This window comes from Rhinolophus hipposideros, assembly GCF_964194185.1.
Source record: "Rhinolophus hipposideros genome assembly, chromosome: 19".
Classification (NCBI taxonomy): domain Eukaryota; kingdom Metazoa; phylum Chordata; class Mammalia; order Chiroptera; family Rhinolophidae; genus Rhinolophus; species Rhinolophus hipposideros.
Genome location: NC_138065.1, coordinates 37020910 through 37037837, shown reverse-complemented (window position 1 = coordinate 37037837; position 16928 = coordinate 37020910). Strand labels below are relative to the sequence as shown.

General features: G+C 43.1%; 1 pseudogene across 1 annotated transcript; it reads right to left on the bottom strand.

The window, feature by feature from the left end:
* Nucleotides 1-7184: 7184 nt before the first annotated feature.
* On the bottom strand, nt 7185-7608 carry LOC308487448 (proteasome maturation protein-like; annotated as a pseudogene). The gene has a single exon. The product of its transcript is annotated as a proteasome maturation protein-like (transcript).
* Nucleotides 7609-16928: the final 9320 nt, after the last annotated feature.

Here is a 16928-nt window from a genome sequence, read left to right as displayed (position 1 = left end):
CTACTCGGACTAGGAGACTCAGGAGGAGGGGTCTGTGGAGGGGTGGGTGGGAAGGGACTCTATCTTGGAGGTGATAATGCATCGTTTTCTGCCCACAGTTTGTGCACCAGACCTCAGTCACGTGGCTTCACCCAGCTACAAGGGAGGTGAGGAAATGAAATTTAGCCTCATGCTCAGAGTGGAGAAACTGGATTTTGTGACTATCTTACCAGTCTTTGTCATAGAAGACTAGCCTTTGCTCCCACCTCATCACTGAAACTGCCTATTTGGAGGTCTGCAGCAAGCTCTGGTTGCCAAACCTAATGCACATGTCTCAAGCTTTATCTTCCTTTACTGCCCAGCAGCCTAGGACAATGGCTTCTCTGTTTCTTCCTCTCTCTCTACTTGCTTTGCAGTATAAAGGGGCTGCTTTTCTTGGGGCCATCTCTCCCTGTACTAACTCCCCATCTGTACCCAGAATCCATGTCTCTCCGGAGGGCAGACCTTATATGCAGCTGCCCATCGTGTGTCTCTAGTGCATATCCCACTCAACATGTTCTAAGCTGTACTCATGATCTCATCATCTTCCCTTCAAACGTGCTTCTCCATCTGTTTTTACCTGTTTTATGAACTGCTCCACCATCCACTTGGTCAGAAAACTTCACATGTGATTTCTCCAAGTCCTTCTGTGGTGTCTCCGTAATGCCCCCAGATCCAGCCACTTTGCTCCAATGTGCCAATCGCCTGATCTGTTATCAAGAACTTTATTCAAATCAGCTGCTGCACACAGGGGCCTGCCTCCCGAAGCTGCATACTCATTGAGGTTGAGCTTGCATTTAGGGTTGGGTAGGCCTCCGCTTTTGATGTCAAAGCAGTAAATACGGGAGTCAGGGAACCAAAACTAGGGTAGACCAGGATGTGAGTCATGGTGCTGGGGCCAAGTCCCCTCCAAAATAACTGGAGATGTGACAAGAGTTTTGGATCACTGAGATGGATGCTGAGAACATCCTTATCAAGCTCCTATTAACGTTACAGGCTGTCTCAGCTCCCCAACTCTCATTCTGAAAAGGGAGAAATTCCGTATAAATCTGAGGAACTATGGTATTATTCCAGGAGAGACAAGGGAAGTCGACAAGTTGCCGGGGATTGGATTTGCTTGGTTCTATTCACAACGCTGCTGTGTGTCAGGCCCTGTGCACGGTTTCTGAGTTCAGTCTCAGGCTGGCTGTTTGTTGGGCTGGGGGAAGGGAGGTAGGCTGAGAAAGTGTCAGAGGGAGGAAGCCCTTCCTTCACACCCACGCAGCCACACCACTTCCTGTCCGCAATCCGCCCTGGCCTTGCAGCAGCCAGCCCTGAAGCCTGGGATTTCCATCACTGAGTCAGTCCCCAGTTTTCACCCCAAACCTTGATTGAGAGTGATGACTCTTAACAAACAGAAAGCAAGAGACCCAAAAGCCCCTCTCTTCTTTCCCATCAACACTAGGGTTTCCACAGGCCGGTGGACTTACCAGGGCTGAGGGCCCTGACTTAGCATGAGCTAGAACAAACGGGGCAGCCCCACATCTCACTGATGCGTCTTCCCTCCCATGATATCCAGGAAGACCCGGCAGAGTCATTCATGCGACAGCAAGAAGGCTCATAACAGAAAGTCAGGGAGCAGAAAGAAGAATGAAGAGGAGGAAGGAGAGAGAAAGGAAGTAGAGATGAGAAAGAGGGGGAAGAAGGAAGAGAGAAAGAGGAAGAGAAGAGGGTGATAGGGATCCTCGAGGTATCCTGCTCCGGGGGAAGTTATGCTGAATCCCCAGCAGGAAATGCTGTTGAAAGCCCCCCTAAGAATACTGCATTATCTTGGGGTGTGAGAGAGGAACTAGCCAAGGCCAGAATGTCTGGAAACTGCTCGGTGCTTGGAGTCAAGGGAACATTCCTGGATTCCCCCTTTTGGAAATTGACCACCTTGATGAAATTGTCCCCTCCCCCCCACACCTATTTGGGACAAAGGAGATCAGTGTGGTCACTACAGTCGCCACTGGACATCATCAGCATTAGCATGACCTGCGCTGAAAGTCTGTATTTAGCTGGTGCCAGTATGCCATGCTTGAAGAACTTGTGTCCTAGATCTGGGGCTGTGTTCAGGGCAGACTCTGCCCCTGGAGAGAGCTCACCTGCTCTTTTGGGTGCTCTAGCATGACCTTTTCTCGTATGATATTCTTAAGAAGATCAGAAATGTCATCGCAGATCAGAACAAAGGCCACTAGCCCAGAATTCCGGCCACAACAGTGAGGGAAAGTGAGGGAGAGTCCGGTATTTGCATTCTAAGACACTGTCCTGAAAGGCCAGACGTGTTCTTGGAACTTCCCTGATTTCCCTTAATAACCCACTACTTTATCCATCCATCCATTAATAGAGACTCTTCTTGAAGTAGTTTAAGATCTCCACCGGTCGCGCAGGGCCCTCTTGCTCGCTCTCTGAGTCCGCTCCCTGCGCCGTCTGAACCCAGGGCCACTCGCCCCAGGTATGGCAAGGAGGGTGTTTACCCAGCAGGCTGGCCTTCCCCGAGCGTCCTTGCAATCTTTCCTCCAGACCAGAGGCAAGGCAAAACAGCACCTTCCAAAATGTCACAAACCCACAGAAGGCTCGGTTCAGCAGGCAGTACTTTTTGAAATTGAGAAAGTAAGAGAGTTTTTGAGAAGCACCAGTGGTGGCCAGCGTCCAGAGTTTAAAGAATGGAAAGGACCTCACAGCAGTTCTTGAACGGTGGCAGGGAATTGGCTAAGTATTAGTTAACTAGTACTGAACTCATTCGTAATTCACTTATTTTAATCAGTTATTTAATTATTTGTTTATTACTGCAGTAAACCAATACATTTATTTGTAAAAATAAATATGGATTTAAAAATAATAAAATAATTGCTTAATAATTTGTTAGTATTACTAACTCACTAATCAGCTATTGTTCAAACAATTAGTACTTATATACCCATTGTGTGTGTGGCAGGGAACAGGACTAGCAAAGGAAGACACCCCTCACCCCACCACCACCACCAACACACACCCTTTAAAGGGCCACCTTGACATCCAACTTCCGAAATCTCACCTCCAGACTGGTCTCAGTTTGAGCAGAGGAACTCTCATGATTTTCTCTATCTGGTCAGATTAGCCAACACCCTTACCTCAATTCTAAACAGCCACAGGACAGGGATCCTGTTTTATTTATCCATATATCCCTGTTTGTTTAACATGGATGCCCAGCCCATGTGCTAGCACTAAACATATCTGTTTGAATGATTGATGGAATCAATGGCTACTCCTTTCCTAAGTTAAGTGTCTCACCACCATTCCAACCCCCTAAACATCACTTAATATTTCTCTATTTGTGATGTGAATTTTTCATTGTTGTTTCCCCATTTCAGAGCATGGACCTAACATACTTCCTTTGTTCCTATAATTCTTCGTCTGGGTCAGATTTCCATTAAGTCAGTCGTGAAGTTGCTTGTAAAGGCCCTGTTGAAAGTGATAATAGTTTGATGATAATGAAGGTGGAGGCAGGGGCCAGAAAACACACAGGAAACACATCTTTTCAGTCATTCTCTTCAATTTTATTTAAAGGTTGTAAATGTAGTTATTATATTTTTATTTGTTCTACAACCATTCTTCTTTAAGTCTTCAGTGTTTGCTTAGGGTTACTTAACTTATCATGTGTGCACAGAGGAGGTCATACACAAACCACCAGTGACCCTAGCCTAGAGGGAAAAAAGAATGACATTTAATAGGTTGGTCTTGTAGGAACAAAGTTTAAGGGAAAAGGATGCATTGTCTAGAGGACACGCTCAGGTATTCCAATTGTAGTCTTTTAGTGTCTTTGAGCCATTTTACAACTCTGTAAATTATAGCTAATTGATAACAATGCAAAATAATTTGTAGCTATAGACATGCAGATTATGTCCTGTCTATTGAAGGTCAATTTACTTTCCACCCTCCGTCTCCCTGGCAAAACCAGTTTGCCTCCATCTGCACATTCATTTCAACATTCCAAATCTATAAAAAGGCCTCTTGTTTGACTTCTCTTTTGAACTGGTTATAACTACTCCGCTCTCCTATTGATTAATGATCTTTAAACTTCATGACCTTATTTAATCTTTAATAAGTAAAAAATTTAACACCTGTTCATTTCATGTTTGAATAACAGTCATGATTTGGCTCTTTTTTGAAATTTACTTTAAACAGGGTTAAATGATCCTACTGTTTTTGGCAGACGTTCACCCACCCATATGAATACGGAGAAAGCCAGGCAGTGTCACTGAGTGTCACCTCTAAGGAGCAGAGTCTCTGGAGCCATTTATCCTGTTCCATCCTGGGCTGTGTTATCCTGAGTCAGGGCCTCGGATTTGCTGTTCCTCCTCCTCCTTTTTTCTCCAACTCCAAAACATCCTTTATGTCACAAGCCAGATGTTACTTTCTCCTACAGTCTTCTGTGATCCCTGACTTTGATTAGGTGCTCTTTCTGTGTGCTTCCCTTGATTCTGTAGTTGAGTTGTAACGTAACATCTCATTCTATTGTTATTGCTCATTTAAATAAATAAATACATAAATGACTGGCTCCTGAGGTGAAAGATTCCATAGCACCTTTTATCCACCTGTTCTGGTGTCTGACTTCAGTGAGAAAACTTCTTGGGCCTAAACAGAATCTTTGTGGAAACATTTCCCTTTCTTCTTTTTCGGTAGTCATAGCACCTTTTTTTCTTTGTTGTGTGTTTTCACGTGCTTGGAAACCCTTACTAACACCTGTTCCACCTCTTTCCACATTTTCCTCTTTGTCTTTCCTTTTCTCCTCCTTTATCTTTTTTAATAAACGACAGAACCCACAAAACGAATTATGCATAACTGAATCTATGTTTGCCAATAAATGCTTTGAAGGCAGCGAGAGAGATCCTGCTACATTTCAGCTTGGGGTTGTTCTCCGGCAGCCTAAAACACTTCATGGGCACAGCAAAGGAGTGGGCATCTTCCTGAGGACACCCTTGGAGTGACCCTGAAGCCAGCACGCACAGATCGTCCCACGTCCGAAAGAAAATGATGACGCTCCCATCTCTGAGTCACCTGACCCCAGTAGAAAGCTAGAAAAGTAAAAGCGTGAGAAGTACTCTGGGCCCAGATCAGACTGAGCAAATCTGTGCACTTACCCAGACCAATTCTTTACATTAATAAGGAGAAAGATGATGATGCATTTCAGAAATATCCAGACCCCCCTTCAAACCTGGATTTCAGAAAGGTTCTGCGGTATACTTCCATTTCACCCTAAGGCCCTGCAAATGTGGTTGGTGGTCACTGAAGGTTCTTTGTCTTTTAGTTTATTGGGTGAGAAAATATGGAATCCTGTGTCTTTAAGAACTGAAACTGTCTAGAAACAGGATTTGATACCTTGTAGGAGACACAAGACTTCCCTTTTGCTGTTCAAGTTTCATCTTCAGTTATCAGGAACTGAGCAGGGGGTACAGGACTTGGAGTTGCAGCAGTGCAGGTCTGTGAGCTGCTGCTTTCTGGAAATGAATGTGCTCTTCTTTCCTTTTGAATGCACCTCAGCACAGTGAAAAATACGTTTAAGAAAGTCCCCGGTCAACACTGCATGTCCTAGGGTTCACTGGAAGAGAGGCGCTCCAGGTCTAGGCCCAGAGGCTGGCCGGTCCAGGATTCCCCAGCACTGCCCTTTGTTGGGCACAGCACCCTATGGTGGGTGTCGGGGGATTCTGGAGCAGTGAGCACAGCGCCCAGCCCCATCTGTGCTGAGTGGGAGAGCAAGCTGACTGACAGCATAGTCAAGGGACCTCCCACTGGAAGGCTTAGACAGTCACTTGGCCCATCCAGCCCACTCCTTTTACAGCTGAAGCAAGCAAGGTACAAGATGCCAGCGACGAGCCCCTAAGGTGGTTGGTGTGCAGCAGGGTAGGTCTGTCAGGAATCCAAGTGTGTTGACTTCCTGTGGTTGGCTCTTCTGCCATTCCACAGTGACCCGTGTCGCTGTCTCACACAGGCTATGGAGGTTCTGCTGGTGTGTCTCACTTGCCCTCTAAACCCACTCACCTCATCCATTACCTGCCTCGTCTGTGTTGCTGAGCTGACCCCTAGGTACTCCATCCCTTGCTCCCCTGATGACTGGTTTCCAACTGGCATTAGCTAATGGGAGCCCCCAGAAGCGACTGGAAGGTGAAAGGAGGGAGAGGTCAGCCCAATCCCTTCCTGATTTGCAGTCTTGGTTCTGGCAATGGCTGTATTCCTCAGTGATTATGGCAGCCACTCCTCCCCAGCTCATTTCCGTTGGGCCCCAGGAGCACCACCCTCTCCCTCCGCCCCTTCAAGCCTAGATGATAACAGCACCCCACTGTTGACATCCCTTGGGTGCTCCAACATCTTTTGTTGGTTCCTCTAATCCTGCTCATATCCCTGTAAATGGTCCCTTCATTAAAATCTCCACAGTAGAACCATCAGAGCGGAATCCTAGCACCTGATCGATATGCTGGTCAAATTTGTTCCAGCTTCTAAACCAAGGGCCAGTTGGCGAGGGGCTAACAAAGTCCACGTTAAACAATATCACCACCACCAAAAAAACCAGGGAGAAAATTGCTTTATACTTGCTCAGAGCCCTAGGATGCAGCATCTGCCCAACTAATTAATGCCCAGAGAATACCTTGCTCACCAGCAGGGTCTGCCCCAAGGAGGCAAAAACCAAGCGGCTGGCTGGACTCAGTCCATCTCTAGCTCTCTGCCTGCTAGACATACTCCATGGAACTGAATTCCTGAGCACTCTTTGTAGACGTAATTCTTCTCTCAACCTCTCATTCCCACTCCCATATATAAACCTACTTTGCCCTTTATTTCCCAAGTCCTGGAAAATGAAACCATCACCCCCACCGCTTCCCAAGCTAGAAATTGCAGTTACCTGAAGTTCTTACACCGATTCCAACTGCTCCCCAAATCCACCCTGTCTTCCATCTGTTCTCACTTTTCTATTTCCATAGGTGTCACTTTGTCTGGACTAGTAGTTCTCAGCTAGGATCAATGGGGGAGTTTTTTCAAAATGCAGATGCTCTAATTCTCCTTCCCCATTTTCTGAGGGATTATAAGTGTGTGTGTGTGTGTGTGTGTGTGTGTGTGTGTGTGTGTGTTTTAACAAGATGTAGTCCCTCTATTTTCATGAATAGCACACTGCATTACAGTAAACTGAGTTTACATTCCACCATCAAGTGTGGTTCTCCCATTAGTTCATTTTCTGACGAGTTATTAAAAATATTTTCAAATCCAATAGTCTCATCAGTACCCCTCAAAATATCCAGTGAAAGGTCTGAGCTCAGAAGAAATGGAAGATACTTAACCTGCAGCACCACCTTGAATTCCATTTGCAATTTCAGTGGAGCCAATAGACCCTGGATATTTCTCAGTGTGGAAAAATGCATTTTATCTTGGTTGAGCTGGAAATATTTTTCTGATAATTCAAGAGGAGGACTGGGCAATAGTTCTTTTGTCACACAAGAAATACCTTGTCAAAGAAGACTGACTTTCAAAAGGTCCACTTTCTGAAAGTTCAGTAACTGGGATACTATCCTTTAGCTGAGATCCAACTCCTCTAGCATTCATCTGCAACTCGCTCTGCGAACAGCCTCTCAGCCCCGTTACGGCAGTCCCTTTGTGTGTGTGTGTGCGTGTGTGTGTGTGTGTGTGTTAATCTAATTTATGGGGGGGAAACACTGGAAGAAAATTAATGAAAAATGTTAATGGTTATTTCTAGGTGATGGGACTATGTATTTTTAAGTTTTTTCAATTAAAAATACAGCTAACATGCAATATTATATTAGTTTCAGGTGTACACCATAGTTATTCAAGATTTATAGACCTAAAGAAGTGATCACCGTGATACATCCAGCAACCATGACACCGTACCACGCTGTCACAATATTATTGACTATATTTCCCATGCTGTACATTACATCCCCATGACTTATTTGTTTTATACCTGGAAATTTGAACCACTTATTGCTCTTCACCTTTGCCCCCGATTTTAAAATTACGGTTGACAATCTTATTTTATATTAGTTTCAGGTGTACAGCATAGTGGTTAGACATCTATATAATTTAGGAAGTGATTCCCTTGACTCGTCTAGTACACACCAGGCACTAGATCTAGTTATTACCATATAATTGACTGTATTCCCTATGCTGTACTTTACAAGGGGAGACAAAATTTTTTGAGCAGGCTAAGAATGTATTTTGCTACAAACCAATCCCCATGTTCACGCAGCTCCACTGGTTTTGACCTTCGTTATCTCTTACTTGGAATACATTCTCCCCTGGTCTGCCTGTCTCTGGTTTCTCCATACACCATCAGAATTATCTGCCTCAAAGTCAAATCTGATCATTTCTTGCTCTTGCTTAAGAATCGTCAGTGGCTACAATGATAAAAGTCAACCTGCCTTGCCAAACAAGGCCTTCCACCATCTGCTTCTAACGTACCTTTTCAGCTTCATATGGGAAAGTATAGAGAGTAGGGGGAGGTGAGAGGCTGGACACAGACGAGAGACATTAGGGGCTTCGGCTGCTGAGGCGAGTAGAGGAGCCTCAGATCCATGACTTCCCTCCAAGCTCAGAGTGCACAGGGTCTCACCAAGGATTTCCATGAGACTTTATCTCCTGAACAGTTCCACATGCAACCCCACCATGTGATTAAACAGAAAGAGTTTTAGTTCCTTGTGATCTAAGTAAATCTAAGCAAAATCTAAGGAAATCAATGCCCTTTGTGAATGTCTTTACCTTAAGTACTTAATCATCTTTCAACTCCCAGTTCAAATGGCATCTCCTTTGAGGAGCCTCCCCTGAGTTACCTAGTGAGAGCTACGCTTCCTTCTTCTGTGCTGTCGTAGAGCTTCGTACTTGTCTCTGTCACGGCACTGGTCTTATTTTATTCTATTTGAGATTCGCTGTATTATTTTTTAAATTCCATATAAATTTAGAATCACCTTGCCAAAGTCTAAAAACCACAGCTGTTTCCAAATAGAATTGCACTGAATCTATAGATCAACTTGGGGAGAACTAACATCTTGATAATATTGAGTCTTCCATTAATGTGCATTAATTAATGTGACATATGTATTTATTTATTTAAATATTCTTTCATTTCTCTCAGCTAATATAATGTTTTATATATATTTAGTACTTTATAATAGTGTAGATGTCTCACACAACTTTCATTAAATTTATTCCTAAGTATCTTATGCTTTCTGACGTTATTGTAAATAACATTTATCAGATTATAATTTTCCAATTATTTGTTGCTGGTATATGGTGTGAGTTTTTATTTTATTGTTGTTGTTGTTGTTTTGTTTGTTTGTTTTGTATTGTTCTTATATCCTTTAACCTTGCTAAATTTACTTATCAGTTCTAGTCAGGTTGGGTTTATTCTTGATTCCTTGGGATTTTCTATGTGGATGATTAGGTTGCCTGTAAATAGAGAAGGTTTTACTTTTTCCTTTCCAAACTTTGTGCCTTTTATTTCTTATTCTTGTTTTATACATGCACTAAGGGCTTCAGCATAATATTTAATAGATGTGTTAAAAGCAGTCATCATTTCGCTGTTTATTCCCCATCTTAGGGAAAAGCATTTAGTTTTTTACCATTAAGTATATTGTTAGCTGTAATTTTTTTTGCAGAATTTCTCTTTATCAAGTTGAAGAAGTTCACTTCTATTCTTAGTTTGCTGAAAGTTTTTTTCATGAAGAAATTAAACATTTTTTTTCAAATGCTCTTTCAGCAATATTGAGATGGTTATTTGATTTTTTAACCCTGTATTCTGTTAATGTGGTCAGTTACATTAATTGATTGTTGAATGCTGAATCAACCTTTCATTTCTGGGGGAAACTCCATTTGGTCACGGCACGTTATTCTTTTTACATATTGCTGGTTCCAATTTGCTAAAATTTTAAAAGAATTTTTGCATCTATGTTCATGACAGATATCGATCGGACTGCAATGTTTTCCTTGAACTGTTTTTGTCAGATTTTGGTATGGAGGTTTTTTTTAAAAATTAACATTTAATTTTAATCAAACATATGCATAATTAAAAAAAATCAAGTAGTGCTAGAAGGCCTATGTAGCAATTAGAATTAGTTTCAACTATAAATAACGGAAAAAACCAAACCATTTGTGTCACGCTAGGATGGCCACTCCATTTTGTCTTCAGAGACCCAGACTCATTTTCTTTTTCTGCTTATCCTTAAGGTCACTTCATATTCCAAGATGGCTGCTGGAGCTCCATTCATCGGGTCCATGTTCCAGGCCATCATCAAGAGAAAGGGGAAGAAAAGGAAAAGGGTGTCTGCCTCTCACTTTTATAGAACCTTTCCAAAAGTCCCACAGGACCCTTCTAATTATGTTTCTTTGGTCATCATTTTATCATATGGCCACACCTAGTTGCAAGGGAGGTACAATTTTTCAGCCAGGTATATTGCCCAGGATTTACTAAAGAAGATGCAAACTTTATGCTGAGTCAAAAAGGCCAGGAAACAAAAAGAGTACATGTTGTATAATTCTGCTTATATGAAACTCTATCCAAGTCTAATTTATAGTGACAGGAAATACATTATTGATGGCAGGCCAGGACTGAATGGGATGGGGTACAGGGAAACTTTTGGGGATGATAGGAATGTTCTGTAACTTGATTGTGATGATGACTATATAGGCATATAAATTTGTCAACATTAATCCAAATGTACACTTAAAATGGGTGCATTTTTGTGTATAAACTAAACCACAATAAAGTTAATTTCTGTAAGTATGGAAAATCCCTCTACTTACAAAAATGTAGTATTATAACAAAGTACTCTTAATTTTGTTCTTTTCCATCAAGTTGCCTTTTATTTGCTGATCTTTACATGATTGAAATCAGAAGGCACATAATGACTATGGATCTTGCTTTTTTCACTTAATATTACATCATAAAAATTTTCCATGTTGCTACATTAATTTTCATAATCACCATTTTAAATGACTCTACCATGCTTTGAAAATTAAAAATGTAATATATACTTATAGCAAAAACAAAATTCAGAAATACCAAATAGCACACAGTAAGAGCAAAGTCTCCCCCGCCCCAAATCTGATCTTCAAGTTCCCTTGCTTAGAAGCAGTGGACAATCCAGTTCTAGTACGTACGTTCAGAAATATTCTATGCACATAAGGTCATATATGTGAACATATTTCCCTGTCCTTTTAGTCACAAATACGACAATATTAGATACTTGCTTTTTCACACAGCATATCTTTGATACCATCTCAAGTTCACACATTGAGACAGACCTCATTCTTTTTAACCACAGAATAATATTCCATGAATGGATATTCTATAATTTACTGAACCAGTATTGATAAACAGTTTTCCCAGTTTTTTTTTCCTTTCTATTACTTATACCACAAGGTGTAATGCTGAAGTTTTGACTCAGCTATCAAGTTACAGGAGATGCTACATTCCAAGGAAAGTGCTCAACTGTATGCAAAATTTGCCACAAAAGTAGCTGAAAGCTGGTTACATGACTATTGAAAGCTTTCAGCTACACTGAGGATATAAAAGGCTGGAGAGAGAAGAGATTGTGAAGGGATTTGTGAGGGCGTTCTGAAGCAAAAGTGATTTTTAAAAAGTCATTCTTTGTGGTCATCTCATTAATTCAGAATAATTGAGGTAGAGAGGGCAGTCTGAATTTTTAAAAACTAAATTATTTAAATATTGTAAAGCACAAGGGCTTTTATTTCTTTCAAGGATGTGTATTATCATTGAGTGGAGTGACAGAAGGTTAAACAGGAGAGTCCCATGAATCTGCCCCAAGTCACATGAAGGAAGCATGATTTGAGAACCACTGGTCTGTTTTCCTGTTAGACATGAAGAATCTCAAAACAGCTTGAAAATGCCCAGTGCTTTTCCACAGATTAGGGGGCTATGACGGGTTATCTCACTTATTTTTTACTTGACAATGAGGGCCATTTTTACGATTTCCTCTTGCCCCCCTTGAATGCATTCTCATATGCATTGAATAAATGAACAAATTGTTGAATTCATTCCCTTAGAAATTAGTTTCCTCATTGATTGTGCAAAAGTACACTTTGGTCCCACTACTATGTTGTTGCAAAGTCTATGTTCTGCCCACATTGATGACACTTTCCTAAGACCTAAGCCAATTCTGACATCAGTTTCCTTCTTGTGGCCCTGCAGCCCATGCATTACTCAAGGCTGGGGGAACGTGTGTTCCTGAGTAAGGCTGAGCAATCATTTTTGTTGCCCATTTATTATCACCTACCCTTGTCATGTGGGGGTGGGGTTGGGGTGGGGGTTGCAGGAGGATTGACAGGGAAGTTCAGAGGCTGATTTTCGCGGCTTCCCAGTAAATTGCTGTATGGCTTCTCCCTGAGTCATCAAGACAGGGACGAGCTTGCAGGAGCAGGGTTTTCCTGCCAGTATCTGTGTTCTCTCTGGGTGTGAGCAGACATGAATGGCTCTGGTAACCAGACTCACAGCTGCTGCCCCATTTGCATGATGATTTATAAGTCTGGGTCCTGGACACTCAATGGGGAGGCATTTTCCTGGGGTATTTAGGTGAAGAGTTGTTTGAAGTGATGACGGTCAGGGAACTTGATTTTGGGCTGTTTCCTCATTTCTGTATTTCTACTGCTAACGCAGTCATAGCCACGAAGCTGGAATATCTACCTAGGGTCCACCTTATAAAGAACTTCATATGGAGCCTTTGGCGTTGGAGAGGAGAGGACCTAAAAACAACTAGTAAACACAGCCCTGGCTTTTGAGGAACTGACTGTCTCAGGCAGGAACAGAAGCAAAGAAAGATCTGAGAACACTCATGAAGGAACTTCTGTGCAAAGGCCTAGGGTGCATAAGGGCACAGGGTGGTGACCATGTAGAGAACAGAGGGTGCTATGGCCTGGGGTAAAGCAGAGGGGAATTAGCTGTGTCCTCTAAGGAGTTACTTAACTTCTCTAGGTTTCAGTTTCTCCTAGAATAGCATCTGCCTCTAAAATGGCATCTGTCACAATTATTATTATTGTAAATAAGATGAAACTGCACCAACCAGGATGCTGTCCTGCATATTCTTGCCCACTGAGATTTCCTGTGAGGAAGGCCTGCCCTGAGCTCCCTCATGCCCTCAACCTTTAGGTTTTTGCTTTGGGGTCTACAATACCAGCGAATGGCTGGACGGAGTTCAAGGTACCACCTGCAGCCACCAAACAAGACAGACCAGAATGAGGCTGCAGGGTCCACTTGAGGGGAAAACTTGGGACTTCAGCCTCAGGGACAGCATCACTAACTTTCATCCCCAGCCAGCTGGCTGTAACGTGTTGGCAGAATGAGAGGCTGCGTGGCGTGTAGGTAAAAGCACAGAGCCAAACGGGGTTCCAATCTCAGCAGTCACCAGTTGTCTGACCGAGGGCAAGTTATTTAACCTTTTTGTGCCTCCGTTTCTTGATCTGTCTATGGGGATAATAATAATACCTACCTTGTAGGGTTGTTGTGAGAATCACAGGAGTTAACACATGTAAGATGCTTGGAACGATGTCTGGCACAGAGTAATCACCATGGAAGTGGTAGTCATTCTTATTTAGTAGAGATCAAATTCTGAGTTTTGTCACTCTCTGATAAGTTTTGAGGGGACAACAATGGTAGTGTGAGGAGGGGGTTGTGGCTAAAGGACTGAGGACAGCCAGTGGGGCAGGCAGAACCTTCCTCCCTAGTCCAGGGGTCTTCAGGGAAGAGGAGGATAAATATGGCGGCCAGGAGGGAGGAGGACATGCCTGTCCGAGTTCACACAATTCCTCTAAAGGACTCTTACTAATTTTCTAGAAGCATCCACAGGGAACTCGGGATGCTATCCCCTCCTACAGATGGAGAACGGCTGTGACCCTTGTGGGGACCAAGCCTGCCAGAGGCAGCCTGTGCTTCCCAACCAGCTGGCCGGCCCCTCGGCACGTGCATTGGTGAATAAACCTTACCATGGCGACATCTGGCTTTTCCTACCATGATTTTTCCTCCTTACCATTTCCTTCTTTACTTACAAAAAAAAAAAAAAAAAGCCAACAACAACAAAGAAAACTTGCTGTGTCATATCTATTTTTGTAAGTCAATTTAGGTTGTTCTTGGAATAGGCAGAGAATAAATAAATAAACTAGTTCCTGGAGTTCTTATTTACCTTTCTTGAGCTTTATATAGCAGCAATTTTCAAATATATTTTTTCAGAGGAATCTCTTTCTAAAAATGAAATATTTCACAGAAGCCTTACATATGTGTTACACATATGAGGTTAAAGCAGGAAAAAGAACTTCAAGATCCCAGTGCCTGGCCACCCCCTTACCACCTGTGGCGTCCTTTCCAAACCCTAGCTCTGAGGACCCCTGTTTGTAAACCACCAATCCACTCCATGGAAACCCTACTTCAAAGCTTAGTATGTCATTTTGATACAAAAATAAGGAAGTGAGATGGTTTCTTGTGACCTTTGGGACAATTTCCTAATTATTGGTGCACAATTATTGGTGCTGAAGAATGAATACTAGTTAATATCTAACAAGAAAGAAATAGGAACAAAATCAAAAGTCCTGTTTTCCCTCCTATTAGATAAGATAACCATTGTGAGGTTAAGTAACAATGAGGCCTTAAGTACCACTGATGGAATTTAATAGTTAAACGTGGGTTGTCGATGTGACAAGTATAAGGAAAAATTCAAAAGTAGTTTTTCATCAACCAACACAAGCTGTATATCAGCTACTTCAGTTGCCCCCACACCAGTGAATTTCCCATTCCTTAAAATGTCTGTACTTCCCATCTCTCTCCTCTTATGTTTAACTCTCTCTCTCCTCAAATTTCAGTTCCTTTGTGAAGCCTCTTGTGAGCTACCTAGTAGTCCAAACCCCATAGCACTTTGTCACACACAGGCTGCTCTGTAGTAGGATGGAGGTCTGGCTTCCTCACTGAGGAGGTGGTGTGCTGTCTGAGTCGCTTTGCACCCAGTGGTCAGCTTTCATTAGGGCAGTGGGCACCTGCTAACTGCTACTGAAATTCCCTAATTCTGCCTGGTAACTAACACAGTGCCTGTTTCTAAAAAAAAAATTAAAAAAATTAGAAGTTATATTATATTAGAAGTTAAAAATCGGGTACACAAGGGACACAAATTTTAATTTCTTCTTGTGCTTCCATTCAACCTCAAATCTAGTTTTTTATTTCATTCTTGGCAAAGACGGACTTCCTATTTCAAGGGAAAAGCACAACAAGAAAACAGACAAAACCAAATCAAAAGCTTTCCGAGTCATCCAGGGACTCTTGCTAAACACCAACTTGATGAGTTCACAGTAAATGAATCAGAGACTCATGGTTTAGATTTCCGTCTCAAAGTCCAGAGAAGGAAACAGGAAGGTGTGGACTTCACAGAGCAGCTGGCGATACCAGCCTTACTCTGCCCACTGAGCAGATCAGCATGTCCCAGAGCCCCTCAGACACCTTCTTTCTCGGCGCTCTACTCACATTTCTCATTTGAATGTGTCCTCCTTCAGAGAATAGATGCCATCAAGTGGCCCTGACTAGAAACCAAAGAGTAACCAGAGCACCCCAAACCCAAGATTTGTTTATTGCTTAATCCTTGACCTCCATTTCATTAATTCCCTAGCTGCAGACAAGTAGGATTTCTAAGAAAGATTTGGGGGTGGAGGTGGTAGATTTACTCTGTGTGGATGATGTTTTCCAGGAAACTCAGCTCGCTTCCTGAGAGATGTCATGTACTGGAACGTTCCCAGTGGCTGGTAGGGGAACTCTGGAATGACTCAAGAGAGGACCTGAACCAGGAAAGGGTGGGTTAGGTCCTAAAGCCACACCCTCCTCTAACGTTGTCAGACTGCATCCGGTTTAATTAGAGCTTCAGCCCCTCCACCTCCCAAATCAGAAAGCTCTCCAAGGTGAACCAGAAGGCCCTTCCACCCCAAGTCACCCTCACACCTCTAACACCCTCATTTGCATATGTGGTTAGCTTTTTATTGACACCTGAGTGACCCGTGAACAGCTTCAGTGGGCTCTCTGATGGACTCGAATGAGTTGGATCACAGCTTCTTTAAAGATCTGCTTGGAGATCCAGCTGTGTTGAGCCCCCAGAGCCAATTTGTCAGCCAATTACTCCAACACACGTGGAGTAATTGGGCACAACCAGCAAGGCCTTTGGCCAGGCACTGGTTAGTGCAAGGTGGTGAGTAATGATGAGGAAAGACCTGACTCTTAGAGATGAAACAGTCAGGAAAAACATAAATAGAAACCCTAAGAGCGCCAGACACAAACATCTACAAACTGACGTGTTCACCTGTGTGGCGAGAGTTCCACGCTGTCTTACTCCAAGGGTCTACAGGCCGAGGTTCTTCCCCCTCCGCACAAGCAGGCCTTCATACGGAGCACACCTCTCCAACGCTGAGTGGAAACAAAATAACCTTGGCACCACCACCCACCCACTCTAGACATCCCCCCAACCCCGGGGAGCAGAAGGGGCTCCCCGGCCTAACGGAGGCTTCAGTAGCCCCCCTTTATTTGCCGTTGTGTTTTCCAAGGTTTCAGACACCTGTGGCCAACCATGGTCTGAAAATATTAAACGGCACATTCCAGAAATAAACAATTCATAGTTTTAAATTGGGCACCGCTCTGAGTAGCGTGATGAAATCTCCCGAGAGCTCGCTTTGACGTGTGGGTACGTGAACCGTCCCTTTGTCCAGCGCATCCGTGCTCTGTACACTCCCGGCCCATTAGTCACTTAGTAGCCATCTTGGTTATCGGATGGACTGTCGTGTTATCACTGTGCTTGTGTTCAAGTAACTCTTATTTTACTTCATGATGGGCCCAAAGCTCAAGAGGAGCGATGGCGGCAATTCGGAAATGCCCA